This window comes from Salvelinus alpinus, chromosome 5, assembly GCF_045679555.1.
Source record: "Salvelinus alpinus chromosome 5, SLU_Salpinus.1, whole genome shotgun sequence".
Classification (NCBI taxonomy): Eukaryota; Metazoa; Chordata; class Actinopteri; order Salmoniformes; family Salmonidae; genus Salvelinus; species Salvelinus alpinus.
Window position 1 is genome coordinate 28,900,718 of NC_092090.1, and position 18,833 is coordinate 28,919,550.

Here is an 18,833-nt window from a genome sequence, read left to right on the forward strand (position 1 = left end):
AGAGGGCAGTAGAGTTCTATGCTGAGCTCTATAAGTGTGAGTACAAAGAGGATAAAACAGTGACACAACAGTTCTTTGATGGGCTCCCAAAGGTGGCTGCAGAAGCTCAGGTTGAGCTGGAGCAACCATTGTCTTTGCAGGAGTTATACACTGCATTAAAAGGCATGGAAAATGGAAGGGCACCAGGCATTGATGGGCTTCCCGTTGACTTTTTTAAGTCTTTTTGGGCTATGTTGGGAGAGGATTGGCTAGCAGTAGTTAATGATAGTTTAACCGGAGGGTTACTACCAATAAGCTGCAGAAGGGCTGTCCTCACCCTATTGCCCAAAAAGGGTGACCCTAGGGAGGTGAAGAACTGGAGGCCGGTGGCTTTATTGTGCACTGATTATAAGATATTGTCAAAGGCTTTGTCCAACAGGCTGAGGGAGGTGATGGGGCAAATCATACATACGGACCAGTCCTACTGTGTTCCTGGCAGGCAGATAGGGGATAACATTTCTCTGATTCGTGATTTTTTGGACGTCTCTAAGGCTATTGGGTTGGATGCTGGTCTAATTTCAATTGATCAGGAAAAGGCATTTGACCGAGTTGAACATAAATATTTATGGCACACGCTTGAGGCGTTTGGGTTCAGCTCGGGTTTTATTGCCATGATAAAGGTGATATATGGTGACATTGAAAGTGTATTGAAAGTTAACGGTGGTTTGAGTGCTCCTTTTAAAGTGTGTAGAGGTATTCGGCAGGGATGTTCTTTGTCAGGGATGTTGTATGCCATTGCTATAGAGCCACTACTAAATAGCATTAGAAGTCGCATTGAAGGGGTGTACCTTTCAGAGGATATTCCTCCTATTCGTCTCTCAGCCTATGCTGATGATGTAGTTGTGTTAGTGAAAAATCAAGCGGAGGTGGATAGTTTGAGTATAATGGTTGATCGTTTTAGGGGAATATCCTCTGCAAAGGTAAATTGGGAAAAGAGTTGTGCTTTACAGATTGGGAAATGGGCTGGAGGGATCATGGTTTTGCCAGGGGGGCTAGAATGGTGTAAGGGAGGTTTTAAGTATCTTGGAGTGTACCTAGGAGATGAGGGGACTATGGAAAAGAATTGGAGTGGGGTGGTTGAAATGGTGGAAGGGAGGATGAGGAGATGGCGTTGGTTATTATCTCGTATGTCATATAGGGGGCGCACTATTATAGTTAATAATGTGATTGCCTCTGCACTGTGGCATCGGTTGTCAGTTTTAGAACCACCATCTGGCCTTCTGGCTAAGATACAGGCAATTATTGTGGATTTCTTTTGGGATAAATATCATTGGGTTCCACAAAGTGTTTTGTATTTATCAAAAGAGGAGGGGGGACAAGGTCTTGTACATCTTGCTAGTAGAGCTGCTGCTTTCCGGTTTCAGTTTATTCAAAGGTTGCTTTATGGACCGGAAAATGTGGTGTGGAGAGGGGTGGCAGGTCTTGTATTACAGAGGGTTGGAGGATTAGGATTAAAGAAGGCTTTATTTCTGGTTGATAGTAGACAGATTTCTAGGGAGGGAGTACCTCCGTTTTACAGAGGCCTTCTCAGAGTGTGGAGTATAATGAAGGTGTCCAGACGAAATTCAGCGGAGTCAGTGCATTGGCTGTTGGAGGAACCGCTGGTGTATGGAGCAAGACTGGATTGTACAACTGCAGCTGTTCCACATTTCTCCAAGATTCTGGTGAAGGGCAAAATAATCACCTTAAAACAGTTAATGGCCATGGCTGGGCCCGCCTTAATGGATGGAAGACGGGTGGCTGAACATTTGGGGATGAGGTCGGAAAGGATTGTCGGACAAATGTTGGGGAGCTGCAGGAAGGCTCTGTCAGCAGAAGAGTGGGGTATGCTTAGTAACCACAAGAAGAATATACAAGATGAAGACGTCTCATTTCCAAGACTAGGGATTACACCAAATATCTCAGAGTCAGAAAGAAAGGTGTTATTGATGGATTTGAGAGGGTTGGAGGAGGTGAGTTTGGATGAGGTGAATGGGAAGGACTTGTATAGGGGGTGTGTCAAGGTGTTGAACAAAGATAAATTGAAAAATAGAAAAGACACTCCATGGAGAGTAAAATTGGGCATTGATGATAAAGTAAAGCCAGAATGGAGAGCACTGTACAAGCCACCGTTACAAAAGGGTACTGGTGATATGCAATGGAGGGTTTTACATGGTATAATTGCAGTTAATGCTTTTATATCTGTTATTAACTCAGATGTTAGAGATGGATGTCCTTTTTGTAATATAAGAGAAACTATTTTTCACTGTTTTATGGAGTGTGAGAGGATAAAACCTCTATTGGAAATGCTGGAATCTTTGTTTAAAGCTGTAGGGGAGGTTTTCAATAACACTGTTTTTATTTTGGGGTTCAGATATAGTAAGCAACAGAAAAGAAAATGTCAAATGTTAAATTTTATTTTGGGACAAGCTAAGATGTCCATTTTTCTGAGTAGGAAACATAAGATAGAAACGGGATATGGGCAGGATGTAAGATGTGTTTTTAAAGGATTAGTGAAAGCAAGAATAAAAGTAGATTTTGAGTTCTTCTCAGCTGTAAAAGATCTCATATTGTTTGAGGAGAAGTGGGCATACGAAGGAGCGCTTTGTTTTGTAGAGGAGGGGAAATTATTTTTTGCTGAAGAAATAAGTTGAATGTAGATGGTATGTATTTATTTATTTTTCGTTTAGGAATTACATTTGTTGATTCATTTCTGAAAAGACAGTGTGTCATTATTTGTGTTAACATTTGAGTATAAAATAAAGGTTTTATAAAAACTCAAACTCTCTCTCTCTGCCACTGCTTTTAGAAAGAAGTTGCCAGTAGTCAAGGGGTAGTGTTGCGGTGCAAAGGGAATAGCTGTCATTACATAAACAGCAACAACCACAACAAACGGAAACACAAAATAGTCTGGTGGAACAGTTTGTTGTTGGACTGCAGTGCAGATTGGATGTGACTGAGACCTGGAGAGAGGGATCCCTGACTGTTTGGTGCCCCTCTATCCCAATGTAATGCCACAGTGTTTATTCATTAGGCAGCCCCTTACATCCCATCCCCTTGGTCTGTCATTAAGGGGCCTTGTTTGAGTTCCTTCACAGCACTTACATATATAGTGCACCCTAAATGGCACCCTTTTTCCTATATAGTGCACCACCATATGGGCTGGTCAAAAGTAGTGCACTATATAGGGAATAAGATGCCATTTGGAGCGCAGCTAAATCACTCTGGAAAGGCCCCTGTGCCCAACTTGGTAATAAAATAAAATCAAATTTTATTGGTCACATACAAATCTTTTGCAGATGTTATTGCCGGTGTAGTGAAATGCTTGTAATTAAAGCTGCTTGACTTCCCTGCAATATGCAAACAAGCCAATTTGATCACCATAATTATCATAATTCCCCACTTACCTAAAATGGTCATTTGCTTCTCAATGTTCTGGATCCAATCACAAATTATAGATTACAGACTCGTCGATAAATAGTGTGTTCTTGTCATTGAAAATCTACTTACTGTAAATTGAGCCAGGAAAAAATCAAACAAGACAAAGCCATACTCATCTGGGATGTTTGACATAGTAAACTCTCCATTCATTTCTGCAGTAAACATATCTTGTTTGGAGAATTATACTGTTTGGAAAAAACACTGGGGTTGTATTCTCACATTAAACAATTTAACAAAATGTACAATTTGAACAGTCCCATTCCGGCTGCACAGCACTTTTTTTGTGCTGGATATGAGAGTGGTCATGATGAGATGATGGGTTATGCTGGGCTCCCTCTGGGTTGCTTAAGATTAATTAAATTATCATCAGTGCCCCCACACATCAGCTTAATAACAGAATTTTTCAGCTAGTTGCTCAACATATTCACTCAACATAGTCTCTCAGCTTCGTATTTGCTCAATTGTCATGTTTACACCTTAATCATTGCCAGTGAAATATTACACAGACTACTTTTGTCTCAACAAACTTGCACTGAGGTGCAATGGTCTTGTCAGTGTCTGTATTCATTATAGTATCGCATTTTTTGTTCACATGAAACCGTGCGTGACCATAATATGTGTGAGCTTTCCCAACTACTCATCATGTGAATGTTAGCAGCAACATACTGCTCTGACACATTCTGTTTCTGTCCTCGGTCCTCAGTCTCAGTCTCTACTCTCCTAATCGGGCTGTTTTTAACAAGATCCTATCTATCTTGACCTCTTAGGCTCACCATGACACTGTCCCTCTCTGTAAATTGGGAGAGATATTTACTTGTTTTCATCTCCAATATCTTGTCAGATTGCCTGATAACAGTGATTGATCTTGTGCCATTCAGAAGCCAAATGGGCAAGATAAAACATGTAAATGCCTTTGAACGGGGTATGGTAATAGGTGCCAGGCGCACCAGGGTTGAGTAGGGTTGTGTTGTGTTTCAGAGGACGCATGGCTCTTGACCTTTGCCTCTCCCAAGTCCGTACAGGAGTTGCAGCGATGGGACAAGACTGTAACAACCAATTGGATAAAAAAAACTCCCTAGTTGATGTCAAGCATACCCATAACATGATGCAGTCACCACCATGCTTGAAAATATGAAGTGTGGTACATAGTGATGTTTTGTGTTGGATTTACCCCAAACATAATGTTTTGTATTAAGGACGTAAACTTAATTTCTCCACCATTTTTTTGCAGTTTTACTTTAGTGCCTTATTGCACACAGAATGCATTTTTCTTCTGTACAGGCTTCCTTTAGGATCTTATTGTGGAGTAACTACATTTACATTTACATTTAAGTCATTTAGCAGACGCTCTTATCCAGAGCGACTTACAAATTGGTGCATTCACCTTATGATATCCAGTGGAACAACCACTTTACAATAGTGCATCTAACTCTTTTAAGGGGGAGGGGGGGTTAGGAGGATTACTTTATCCTATCCTAGGTATTCCTTAAAGAGGTGGGGTTTCAGGTGTCTCCGGAAGGTGGTGATTGACTCCGCTGACCTGGCGTCGTGAGGGAGTTTGTTCCACCATTGGGGTGCCAGAGCAGCGAACAGTTTTGACTGGGCTGAGCGGGAACTGTACTTCCTCAGAGGTAGGGAGGCGAGCAGGCCAGAGGTGGATGAACGCAGTGCCCTTGTTTGGGTGTAGGGCCTGATCAGAGCCTGAAGGTACGGAGGTGCCGTTCCCCTCACAGCTCCGTAGGCAAGCACCATGGTCTTGTAGCGGATGCGAGCTTCAACTGGAAGCCAGTGGAGAGAGCGGAGGAGCGGGGTGACGTGAGAGAACTTGGGAAGGTTGAACACCAGACGGGCTGCGGCGTTCTGGATGAGTTGTAGGGGTTTAATGGCACAGGCAGGGAGCCCAGCCAACAGCGAGTTGCAGTAATCCAGACGGGAGATGACAAGTGCCTGGATTAGGACCTGCGCCGCTTCCTGTGTGAGGCAGGGTCGTACTCTGCGAATGTTGTAGAGCATGAACCTACAGGAACGGGTCACCGCCTTGATGTGAGTTGAGAACGACAGGGTGTTGTCCAGGATCACGCCAAGGTTCTTAGCGCTCTGGGAGGAGGACACAATGGAGTTGTCAACCGTGATGGCGAGATCATGGAACGGGCAGTCCTTCCCCGGGAGGAAGAGCAGCTCCGTCTTGCCGAGGTTCAGCTTGAGGTGGTGATCCGTCATCCACACTGATATGTCTGCCAGACATGCAGAGATGCGATTCGCCACCTGGTTATCAGAGGGGGGAAAGGAGAAGATTAATTGTGTGTCGTCTGCATAGCAATGATAGGAGAGGCCATGTGAGGATATGACAGAGCCAAGTGACTTGGTGTATAGCGAGAATAGGAGAGGGCCTAGAACAGAGCCCTGGGGGACACCAGTGGTGAGAGCACGTGGTGCGGAGACAGATTCTCGCCACGCCACCTGGTAGGAGCGACCTGTCAGGTAGGACGCAATCCAAGCGTGGGCCGCGCCGGAGATGCCCAGCTCGGAGAGGGTGGAGAGGAGGATCTGATGGTTCACAGTATCAAAGGCAGCCGATAGGTCTAGAAGGATGAGAGCAGAGGAGAGAGAGTTAGCTTTAGCAGTGCGGAGCGCCTCCGTGACACAGAGAAGAGCAGTCTCAGTTGAATGACTAGTCTTGAAACCTGACTGATTTGGATCAAGAAGGTCATTCTGAGAGAGATAGCAGGAGAGCTGGCCAAGGACGGCACGTTCAAGAGTTTTGGAGAGAAAAGAAAGAAGGGATACTGGTCTGTAGTTGTTGACATCGGAGGGATCGAGTGTAGGTTTTTTCAGAAGGGGTGCAACTCTCGCTCTCTTGAAGACGGAAGGGACGTAGCCAGCGGTCAAGGATGAGTTGACTACAATGTTGTTGATCCATCCTCAGTTTTCTCCAATCACAGCCATTGAACTCTATAACTGTTTTAATGTTTTAAAGTCACCATTGATCTAAAGGTGAGATCTCTGAGCGGTTTCCTTCCTCTCCGGCAACTGAGTTAGGAAGGATGCTTGTATCTTTGTAGCAACTGTGTATTGATACACCATCCGAAGTGTAATTAATAACTTCACCATGCTCAAAGGGATATTCAAAGTCTGCTTTTTTTTACCCATCTACCAAGAGGTACCATTCTTTGCGAAGCATTGGAAAACCTCCCTGGTCTTTGTGGTTGAATCTGTGTTTGAAATGCACTGATCGACTGAGAGACCTTACAGATAATTTTACATGTGGGGTATAGAGATGATTTAGTCATTCAAAAATCATGTTAAACATTATTATTGCATACAGAGTGACCTGCACATTTTAACTCCTGTACTTATTTAGGCTTGCCATAACAAAGGCGTTGAATACTTATTGACTCAAGACATTTCAGCTTTTCATTTTTAATTAATTTGTCAACATTTCTAAAAACATACACTACCAGTCAAAAGTTTTAGAACACCTTCTCATTCAAGGGTTTTTCTTTATTTGTACTATTTTCTACATTGTACAATAATAGTGAAGGCATCAAAACTATGAAATAACACATATGGACTCATGTAGTAACCAAAAAAGTGTTAAACATATCAAAATATATTTTAGATTTTAGATTCTTCAAATAGCCACCCTTTGCCTTGATGACAGCTTTGCACACGCTTGGCATTCTCTCAACCATCTTCACCTGGAATGCTTTTCCAACAGTCTTGAAGGAGTTCCCACATATGCTGAGCACTTGCTGACTGCTTTTCCTTCACTCTGCGGTCCGAGTCATCCCAAACCATCTCAATTTGGTTGAGGTCGGGGGATTGTGGAGGCCAGGTCATCTGATGCAGCACTCCATCACTCTCCTTCTTGGTCAAATAGTCCTTACACAGCCTGGAAGTGTGTTGGGTCATTGTCCTGTGATAGTGATAGTTCCACTAAGCCCAAACCAGATGGGATGGCGTATCGCTGCAGAATGCTGTGGTAGTCATGCTGGTTAAGTGTGCCTGGAATTCTAAATCAATCACAGACAGTGTCACCAGCAAAGCACCCCCACACAATAACACCTCCTCCTCCATGCTTTAGAAATACACATGCAGAGACCATTCGTTCACCCACACTAATGTCCATTGCTCGTGTTTCTTGGTCCAAGCAAGTCTCTTCTTCTTATTGGTGTCCTTTAGTAGTGGTTTCTTTGCAGCAATTCGACCATGAAGGCCTGATTCACACAGTCTCCTCTGAACAGTTGTTGAGAAGTGTCTGTTATTTGAACTCTGTAAAGCATTTATTTGGGCTGCAATTTCTGAGGCTGGTAACTCTAATGAACGTATCCTCTGCAGCAGAGGTAACTCTGGGTCTTCCTTTCCTGTGGCGGTCCTCATGAGAGCTAGTTTCATCATAGCGCTAAATGGTCTTTACGACTGCACTTGAAGAAACTTTAAAAGTTTTTGAACTTTTCCGTATTGACTGACCTTCATGTCTTAAAGTAATGATGGACTGTTGTTTCTCTTTGCTTATTTGAGTTGTTCTTGCCATAATATGGACTTGGTTTTTTACCAAATAGGGCTATAATATCTTGTCACAACACAACTGATTGGCTCAAGCATATTAATCTTAAGGATCCGCCCCTTATTTTCAATTTTCGCTTAAAATGATATACCCAAAACTAACTGCCTGTAACTCAGGCCCTGAAGCAATGATATGCATATTCTTGGTATCATTTGAAAGGAAACAAGTTGAAGTTCGTGGAAATATGAAAGGAATGTAGGAGAATATAACACAATAGATCTGGTAAAAGATAATACAACTGTTCTTTTGTATATTTTTTGCACCATCATCTTTGAAATGCAAGAGAAAGGCCATCATGTACTATTCCAGCCCAGCTACAATTTCGATATTGGTCAATAGATGGCAGCAGTGTATGTGCAAAGTTTTAGACTGATCCAATGAACCATTGCATTTCTGTTAAACATTTTATATCAAGACTGCCCAAATGTGCCTTATTTGTTTATTAATAACTTTTCATGTTCAAAACTGAGCACTCTCCTCGAACATAGCATGGTATTCTTTCACTGTAACAGCTACTGTAAATAGGACAGTGCAGTTAGATTAGCAAGAATTTAAGCTTTCTGCCCATATCAGATGTGTCTATGTCCTTGGAAATGTTCTTGTTACTTACAACCTCATGCTAATCGCATTAGCCTACATTAGCTCAACCGTCCCGTGGAAGGGACACTGATCCCGAAGAACTTTTAAGAAGGAAAGAAATTCAACAAATTAACTTTTAACAAGGCGCACCTGTTATTTGAAATGCATTCCAGGTGACTACCTCATGAAGCTGGTTGAGATAATGCCAAGAGTGTGCAAAGCTGTCATCAAGGCAAAGGGTGGATTTTGAAAAAAATCTAATATAAAATACATTTTGATTTGTTTAACACTTTTTTGGTTACTACATTATTCCATATGTGTTATTTCATAGTTTTGATGTCTTCACTATAATTCTACAATGTGGAAAATAGTACAAATAAAGAAAAACCCTTGAATGAGTGGGTTTTCTAAAACTTTTGACTAGTAGATATTAGAGGTAACTGCACCTCAGATTCCAGAACAAACAAATGCCTCACAGATTTTATATATAATAAAAAATGAAATATCACATTTACAAAAGTATTCACACCCTTTACTCAGCACTTTGTTGAAGCACCTTTGGCAGCGATTACAGTAGCTTGCGAAAGTATTCACCCCCTTGGCATTTTTCCTATTTTGTTGCCTTACAAACTAGAATTAAAATAGATTTTTGGGGGGGTTTCTATCATTTGATTTACACAACATGCCTACCACTTTGAAGATGCAAAATATTTTTTATTGTGAAACAAACAAGAAATAAGACAAAAAAACTGAAACCTTGAGCGTGCATCACTATTCACCCCCCCCAAAGTCAATACTTTGTAGATCCACCTTTCGCAGCAATTACAGCTGCAAGTCTCTTGAGGTATGTCTCTATAAGCTTGGCACATCTAGCCACTGGAATATTTGCCCATTCTTCAAGGCAAAACTGCTCCTGCTCCTTCAAGTTGGATAGGTTCCGCTGGTGTACAGCAATCTACGACAGATTCTCTATGGTATTGAGGTCTGGGCTTTGACTAGGCCATTCCAAGACATTTAAATGTTTCCCCTTAAACCACTTGAGTGTTGCTTTAGCAGTATGCTTAGTGTCATTGTCCTGCTGGAAGGTGAACCTCCGTTCCCGTCTCAAATCTCTGGAAGACTGAAACAGGTTTCCCTCAAGAATTTCCCTGTATTTAGTGCCATCCATCATTCCTTCAATTCTGACCTGTTTCCCAGTCCCTGCCGATGAAAAACATCCCCACAGCATGATGCTGCCACCACCATGCTTCCCTGGGATGGTGTTCTCGGGGTGATGAGAGGTGTTGGGTTTGCGCCAGACTTAGCGTTTTCCTTGATGGCCAAAAAGTCAAATTTTAGTCTCATCTGACCAGAGTACCTTCGTCCATATGTTTGGGGAGTCTCCCACATGCCTTTTGGCGAACACTAAATGTGTTTGCTTATTTTTTTCTTTAAGGAATGGCTTTTTTCTGGACACTCTTCCGTAAAGCCCAGCTCTGTGGAGTGTATGGCTTAAAGTGGTCCTATGGACAGATACTCCAGTCTCCGTCTGTGGAGCTTTGCAGCTCCTTCAGGGTGATCTTTGGTCTCTTTGTTGCCTCTCTGATTAATGCCCTCCTTGCCTGGTCCGTGAGTTTTGGTGGGCGGACCTTTCTTGGCAGGATTGTTGTGGTGCCATATTCTTTCCATTTTTAATTATGGATTTAATTGTGCTCCGTGGGATGTTCAAAGTTTCAGATATTTTTTTATAACCCAACCCTGATCTGTACCTCACCACAACTTTGTCCCTAACCTGTTTGGAGAGCACATTGGTCATCATGGTGCCACTTGCTTGGTGGTGCCCCTTACTTAGTGGTGTTGCAGACTCTGGGGCCTTTCAGAACAGGTGTATATATACTGAGATCATGTGACAGATCATGTGACACTTAGATTGCACACAGGTGGACTTTATTTAACTAATAATGTGACTTCTGAAGGTAATTGGTTGCACAATATCTTATTTAGGAGCTTCATAGCAAAGGGGGTGAATACATATGCGCGCACCACTTTCCAGTTTTTTATTTTTATTTATTTTTGGAAACAAGTAATTTTTTTCATTTCACTTCACCAATTTGAACTATTTTGTGTATGTCCATTACATGAAATCCAAATAAAAATCCATTTAAATTACAGGTTGTAATGCAACAAAATAGGAAAAATGCCAAGGGGGATGAATACTTTTGCAAGGCACTGTACAGCCTTGATGCTTCTTGGTTGTGAGACTAGAAGCTTGGCACACCTGTATTTGGGGAGTTTCTTCCATTCTTCTCTGTTGGATGGGGAGCATTTCTTTCAGGGCTCTCCAGAGATATTTGATCGGGTGCAAGTCTGGGCACTGGCTGGGCCACTCCAGGACATTCAGAGACTTGTCCCAAAGCCTCTCCTGCATTGTCTTGGGTGTGTGCTTAGGGTTGTTATCCTGTTGGAAGGTGAACCTTCGCTCCAGTTCATCTTTCCCTCAATCCTGACTAGTCTCTCAGTCCCTGCCACTGAAAAACATCCACACAGCATGTTGCTACCACCACCATGCTTCACTGTAGGGATGGTGCCAGATTTCCTCCAGACGTGACACTTAGCATTCAGGCCAAAGTGTTCAATATTGGTTTCATCAGACCAGAGAATCGTGTTTCTCATGTTCTGAGAATCTTTAGTTGCCTTTTTGGCAAACTCCAAGCAGGCTGTGCCTTTTACTGAGGAGTGGCTTCCGTCTGGCAACTCTACCATAAAGGCCTGATTGGTGGAGTGTTGCAGAGATGGTTGTCCTTCTGGAAGGTTCTCCCATCTCCACAGAGGGAGAAGGACCTTGGTCACCTCCCTGACCAAGGTCCTTCTCCCCATTTTGCTCAGTTTGGCTGGGCAGCCAGCTCTAGAAAGAGTCTTGGTGGTTCCAAACTTCTTCCATTTAAGAATGATGGAGGCCACTGTGTTCTTGGGGACCTTCAATGCTACAGACATTTTTGGTACCATTCCCCAGATCTGTGCCTTGACAGCTCTACGGAGCTCTACGGACAATTCCTTTGTCTTCGTGGCTTGGTTTTTTCTCTGACATGCACTGTCAACTGTGGGACCTTATATAGGCGTGTGCCTTTCAAAACCATGTCCAATCAATTGAATTTACCACAGATGGACTCCAATCAAGTTATAGAAACATCTCAATGTATATATTGTTCTCATGATTAGGTTGAAATTAGACTGATGTAACAACCTGTTAGTCAGTTTAAGTCAATGTATGTACGTTGAAGTTTTACCCTAATTTCAATGTTTACAGCAACGCTGGTTGAAATTAGATGAAAACAGTACAGGTTGATAACCTTTTTGAAATCCAATGTATTTTCCACGATGATTCCATGTCACAATACGTTGAGAAATTATGTGCAAACAACGAGGATTCAACCAGTGTGTGCCGAGTGGGTTATAGCTTTTTACCGTTTTTTTCCCAGCACAGCAGGGGTATTTCAACAGTCTTCTTGGGTCTCTGGTCTTCGCTGACTCGTAATGAAGTATGACATTGGTACACTGTTGGTCATGCCAGGCTTCTGCCATTTTTACTGGCGAACAAGGACAGTGCTTTAGTATGGCTTCAACATGGTGTGAATGCTGTCTTGGTACCCAGGGAATCATTGCTGTTTGGAATAACAGTGCCCTCAGGGAGTTTGAGTCAACATGGTCTCATTAGACTTGATCAAAATGCTGACACATGGACTTCAGTTTGAGTAGGGGTCAGGGTGAGATGTTTTCCCATTGTGAGCCTTGCAAACATTAAAGTAGTTCTCTCTAATCCATCATCCCCTAAAATTAGGGTTAAAGTTGTGTAGTTTTTATATTGCTCACAGCATGTTTATAATTTGTTGGATACGGAACATCATCCTCTGATTTTGTGTCATTAATCAGAGTCTTCTTTCTGGGCTCATTAATTCCAAATATAAAGTCACACTACATGTTTTTCTGCTGAATTTGCTATGGGTGTGATGCTTGATAAAGTAGATCCTTCAACTAAACTCAATAAACACTTCCCTCACTTACTGCTTGTCATATCACTCAGGTCGCAGTTGTAAATGAGAACATGTTCTCAACTTGCCTACCTGGGTAAATAAAGGGTAAATAATAAAAAAGATATTTACATTATGCATATATGGATATTTCCTAAACAAGCTTTTATAATATTACGTGGGGTGGTAGATAAAAAAATACTCACTTAACTAGCTGGTAGCTTTGTTAAATGTTTACTTCTGTCGCCTTACTTTATCACAGTATAGTGTTAGAGACATTACTGATGTTAAAACTATAGTTCTCCAACTCAGTGGCTGCTTGTTATGTTTTCTTATGCTGTTGTGTATCCTCTGTGAAAATCAATGGTAGTTCTCTAACATTGATCAATGTTCTCTATAAACATTATCAAGTCAGGGCCATGTTGCCTGACATTTAAGCTGTTTGCAGAGGAGTAATAAACTGTGTTAAGCTCGTTTGAGCTTTGCCATTTAATGTGTTTAGTACCAGGGGAGCCATAGTACCACATCACTGCGTATGAGAGAGACCTTCCTGTCAGCAGTTCAGGATAATAAGAAAACATGAGCTTTTGCTTCTCCCAATTAGATGGTTGATCATCACAGTGATCCTTCATCAATGCTCCTCATCCTTTCTGCTCTCATATAGATTGCTGATAATATATGCGATTTAGATGATTTTATCCAAAGTGACTTACAATAATGCACGCTTATATATACATTTTTTACGTATGGGTGGTACCAGGAATCAAACCCTCTGTACAGACAGTGCGAGAGCCCTGCTCTACCAACTTTTTATTTTTTTTATTTCACCTTTATTTAACCAGGTAGGCCAGTTGAGAACAAGTTCTCATTTACAACTGCGACCTGGCCAAGATAAAGCAAAGCAGTGCGACACAAACAACACAGAGTTACACATGGAATAAACAAATGTACAGTCAATAACACAATAGAAACGTCTATATACAGTGTGTGCAAATGAGGTAAGATTAGTGAGGTAATAGTGGCAAAATAATAACAATTTAGCAATTAAACACTGGAGTGATCGATGTACAGAAGATGAATGCACAAGTAGAGATACTGGGGTGCAAAGGAGCAAAAAAATAAATAACAATATAGGGATGAGGTAGTTGGGTGGGCTATTTACAGATGGGCTATGTACAGGTGCAATGATCTGTAAGCTGCTCTGACAGCTGATGCTTAAAGTTAGTGAGGGAGATATGAGTCTCCAGCTTCAGTGATTTTTGCAATTCGTTCCAGTCATTGGCAGCAGAGAACTGGAAGGAAAGGCGGCCAAAGGAGGAGTTGGCTGCTATTGGGGTGACCAGTGAAATATACCTGCTGGAACGCATACTACGGGTGGGTGCTGCTATGGTGACGAGTGAGCTGAGATAAGGCGGGGCTTTACCTAGCAAAGACTTATAGATGACCTGGAGCCAGTGGGTTTGGCGACGAATATGAAGCCAGGGCCAGCTGACAAGAGCATCCAGGTTGCAGTGGTGGGTAGTATATGGGGCTTTGGTGACAAAACTGAATTTTATCGCCGAAGTCAAGGATCGGTAGGATAGTCAGTTTTACTAGGGTATGTTTGGCAGCATGAGTGAAGGATGCTTTGTTGTGAAATAGGAAGCTGATTCTAGATTTAATTTTAGATTGGAGATGCTTAAATTGAGTCTGGAAGGAGAGTTTACAGTCTAACCAGACACGTAGGTATTTGTAGTTGTCCACATATTCTAAGTCAGAACCGTCCAGAGTAGTGATGCTAGACAGGCGGGCAGGTGCGGGCAGCGATCAGTTGAAGAACATGCATTTAGTTTTACTTGCATTTAAGAGCAGTTGGAGGCCACGGAAGGAGAGTTGTATGGCATTGAAGCTTGTCTGGAGGTTTGTTACCACAGTGTCCAAAGAAGGGCCAGAAGTATACAGAATGGTGTCGTCTGCGTAGAGGTGGATCAGAGAATCACCCGCAGCAAAAGCGACATCATTGATGTATACAGAGAAGAGAGTCGGCCAGAGAATTGAACCCTGTGGCACCCCCATAGAGACTGCCAGAGGTCCAGACAACAGGCCCTCCGATTTGACACACTGAACTCTGTCTGAGAAGTATTTGGTGAACCAGGCGAGGCAGTCATTTGAGAAACCAAGGCTGTTGAGTCTGCCAATAAGAATGTGGTGATTGACTGAGTCGAAAGCCTTGGCCAGGTTGATAAATATGGCTGCACAATATTGTCTCTTATCGACGGCGGTTATGATATCGTTTAGGACATTGAGCGTGGCTGAGGTGCACCCATGACCAGCTCGGAAACCAGATTGCATAGCGGAGAAGGTACGGTGGGATTCGAAATGGTCGGTGATCTGTTTGTTCACTTGGCTTTCGAAGACCTTGGAAAGACAGCGTAGGATAGATATAGGTCTGTAGCAGTTTGGGTCTAGAGTGTCTCCCCCTTTGAAGAGGGGGATGACCGTGGCAGCTTTCCAATCTTTGGGGATCTCAGACGATACGAAAGAGAGGTTGAACAGGCTAGTAATAGGGGTTGCAACAATTGAGGCGGATAATTTTAGAAAGAGAGGGTCCAGATTGTCTAGCCCAGCTGATTTGTAAGTGTCCAGATTTTGCAGCTCTTTCAGAACATCAGCTATCTGGATTTGGGTGAAGGAGAAATGGGGAGGCTTGGGCAAGTTGCTGTGTGGGGTACAGAGCTGTTGACCGGGGTAGGGGTAGCCAGGTGGAAAGCATGGCCAGCCGTAGAAAAATGCTTATTGAAATTCTCAATTATAGTGGATTTATCGGTGGTGACAGTGTTTCCTAGCCTCAGTGCAGTGGGCAGCTGGGAGGAGGTGCTCTTATTCTCCATGGACTTTACAGTGTCCCAGAACATTTTTGAAGTTTGTGCTACAGGATGCAAATTTCTGTTTGACAAAGCTAGCCTTTGCTTTCCTAACTGCCTGTGTATATTAGTTCCTAACTTCCCTGAAAAGTTGCATATCGCGGGGGCTATTCGATGCTAATGCAGTACGCCACAGGATGTTTTTGTACTGGTCAAGGGCAGTCAGGTCTGGAGTGAACCAAGGCCTCTGTCTGTTCTTAGTTCTACATTTGTTAAATGGTGCATGCTTATTTAAGATGGTGAGGAAAGCACTTTAAAAACGTAACCAGGTATCCTCTACTGATGGAATGAGGTCAATATCCTTCCAGGATACCCGGGCCAGGTCGATTAGAAAGGCCTGCTCGCTGAAGTGTTTTAGGGAGCGTTTGACAGTGATGAGGGGTGGTCGTTTAACCGCGGACCCATTACGGACGCAGGCAATGAGGCAGTGATCGCTGAGATCCTGGTTGAAGTCAACAGAGGTGTATTTAGAGGGCAGGTTGGTCAGGATGATATCTATGAGGGTGCCCGTGTTTACGGATTTAGGGTTGTACGTGGTAGGTTCCATGATCATTTGTGTGAGATTGAGGGCATCTAGCATAGGCTGTAGGACAGCCGGGGTGTTAAGCATATCCCAGTTTAGGTCGCCTAACAGTACAAACTCTGAAGATAAATGGGGGGCAATTAATTCACATATGGTGTCCAGGGCACAGCTGGGGGCAGAGGGGGGGGGTCTATAACAAGCGGCAACAGTGAGAGACTTATTTCTGGAAAGGTGGATTTTTTAAAGTAGAAGCTCAAACTGTTTGGGCATAGACCTGGATAGCATGACAGAACTCTGCAGGCTGTCTCTGCAGTAGATTGCAACTCCACCCCCTTTGGCAGTTCTATCTTGGTGAAAAATGTTGTAGTTGGGGATGGACATTTCAGAATTTTTGGTGGCCTTCCTAAGCCAGGATTCAGACATCCGGGTTGGCAGAGTGTGCTAAAGCAGTGAAAAAAACAAACTTAGGGAGGAGGCTTCTGATGTTAACATGCATGAAACCAAGGCTTTTACGGTTACAGAAGTCAACAAATGATCGCGCCTGGGGAATAAGAGTGGAACTGGGGCCTACAGGGCCTGGGTTAACCTCTACATCACCAGAAGAACAGAGGAGGAGTAGAGCTACAGAGGACCGTTGATGCCGTTTCCAACATAAAGCTGGGAGTTCTACTAACTTTGGTAACACTCAATGCAACACTTGATACTTCACAACATAATGGCATGCCTTGGTATGCCTCTACCATCAACTAATCCCTTTTTATTGTAACATGTAGATGCTGTCGATTCAATCAATGTGGGTCTGTTAGATCAGAAACGGCCACAGAGTTAACTGTCATCATACTGTATCTCTTACCAACGTGCTGCACATGTTCACTTTCAATATACTGGGTGTCTCATTCAGTATTAACATACAAATTGCTTTGTTTTAATGAACTGCAGGTCCAACACGTAAGACCCATATTTTGTTGTTTAAACACTCGTTCTCTACAATCTGCTTCAATGTTATTCTATTGGCGTTTCTCTCTAAGCTTGTTGTCATGATTTGGGATGAGTTCATTTTCCTTTTAGACCCAGACAGACAGTAATCGATTAAACAGTGTTCTACTCCTGCAATAGACTGAAACGTGAAAGTGGGCCTGATACGTATATCATGTTTCTTCCAGCGTGGACAGAACACAGATAGTGGGAGTACCTGCCGCGAAGCCTCCTTTGAAAGAATCAGCCAGTTCGTTTAATTGGCATCAATTATTCATTAGTGTAATTGTACATTGTTCAGCGAGGTCGACAGAGTTTTATTACCGGCATGCAGTGAATGCTCCTGCATACAGATTGGTTGGTGATTAATTTAATTCTGGAACTAATTCGGTTGACACTGAGATCTTGCTCCTTGCTTGTGAGTTATTAATTCATGGCAGCAACATTATTTTCTGTTCTGTTGGCCTTAATTTTTTTCTTCTGTTCTTTTCATATTTGCAAATTGTCCTGTCTGTATATGCACACACACTTTTATCCACAACATAACCGATACACTCTTGACATCTTCATTAATGGAAGCCAAATAGAAGTGTGGCGCTTGAGTCAACTGTTAATGCTGTCAGCACAGTTGTGATAATATCTGCAAGTTTGGATATAAGCCTCATTTTAATTTAAGATGCCTTTGGTGTTAATGTCTACATCCAAAAGAATTTTAAATAGTCAAACTTTTACCCTTAAGCTATACGTTTTTAGGATAATCTATATAATGCACAGTGAGCTATGTGAGCTTGGAAGCACATTCCTGCACATCTCGAAATTTGTCTTAAATACCTCAAAGGCATTTCTGTGTGGTATTTCTAATTGTAGTATCTTGGTTGTGTACCTTGATCAACAACACAATCTTGCGTCTGGTATTTCAGACTCCAAGTGAACAACATTCTTCTGCATCCAGTCATGTTGGAATGGTAAGTTGCAACTTGTTTATGTTTTTGATTTTTTTTTGTCAAATTGAAGATTGAAACACTTCTGAAATGACAGACATGCTCATTATCTCTGATCAATCAATTAAGGTCTGATTGTTTGACAAAAATTGAATAAAGAAATGGTGCATAAAAATCAAAATATTGCTTTGATAAAATACTGAAATGCTGCTTTGATAAAAGATTAAATGAACAATAATGAATCCTTGTTAATTGAAACTTCATAGAGATGTTGAATCTCTTTGGACCTTCTGTGTAATTCTGGAAAGAGTGGGAGGTTCTGTAGTCTGATGTAATAAAGTATAACAGAGTAACTGCATCATTCAACTCTCTTTCACCTTACATGTTACCTTTCTTTTGTATTTGACATATTAATGTTTTGCAGGAGGTAGTTTTTCATCAGAACACATCCATCCTGTTATAGATATTTTTTTATATAGGCTACCACTATTTAAGAAGTTTTATTTGAAAAAAGTATTTGTGAAAGACATTCAAGACCTATTTCTGAACTGTTGGGGGTCAAATGAAAAGCTTTCATCTCTCAGACTTACAGATTCCAGACAATCAGGAGGAGTAGCTGCATTTTGGAGACGTTTAGATTTTGTTTTGCTAAATTTGATCAGTAATGTAGTTTGAATCTGCAGGCGCCCAGTACCCTTTTTCTGATTATGTTCATAGCGTGTTAGATACAGTAGGTTGTGTGTGATCAAAGACCAGGCAAATTATAAGGAAGAGTTAATGGTCAAGCTTTGAAAAATCTCCATCCTCAATTTTCCTCTTAAACCTCACTGCCATTTCAAATGACTTTCTACATCTCATTTGGTGCATATTATTTTATTC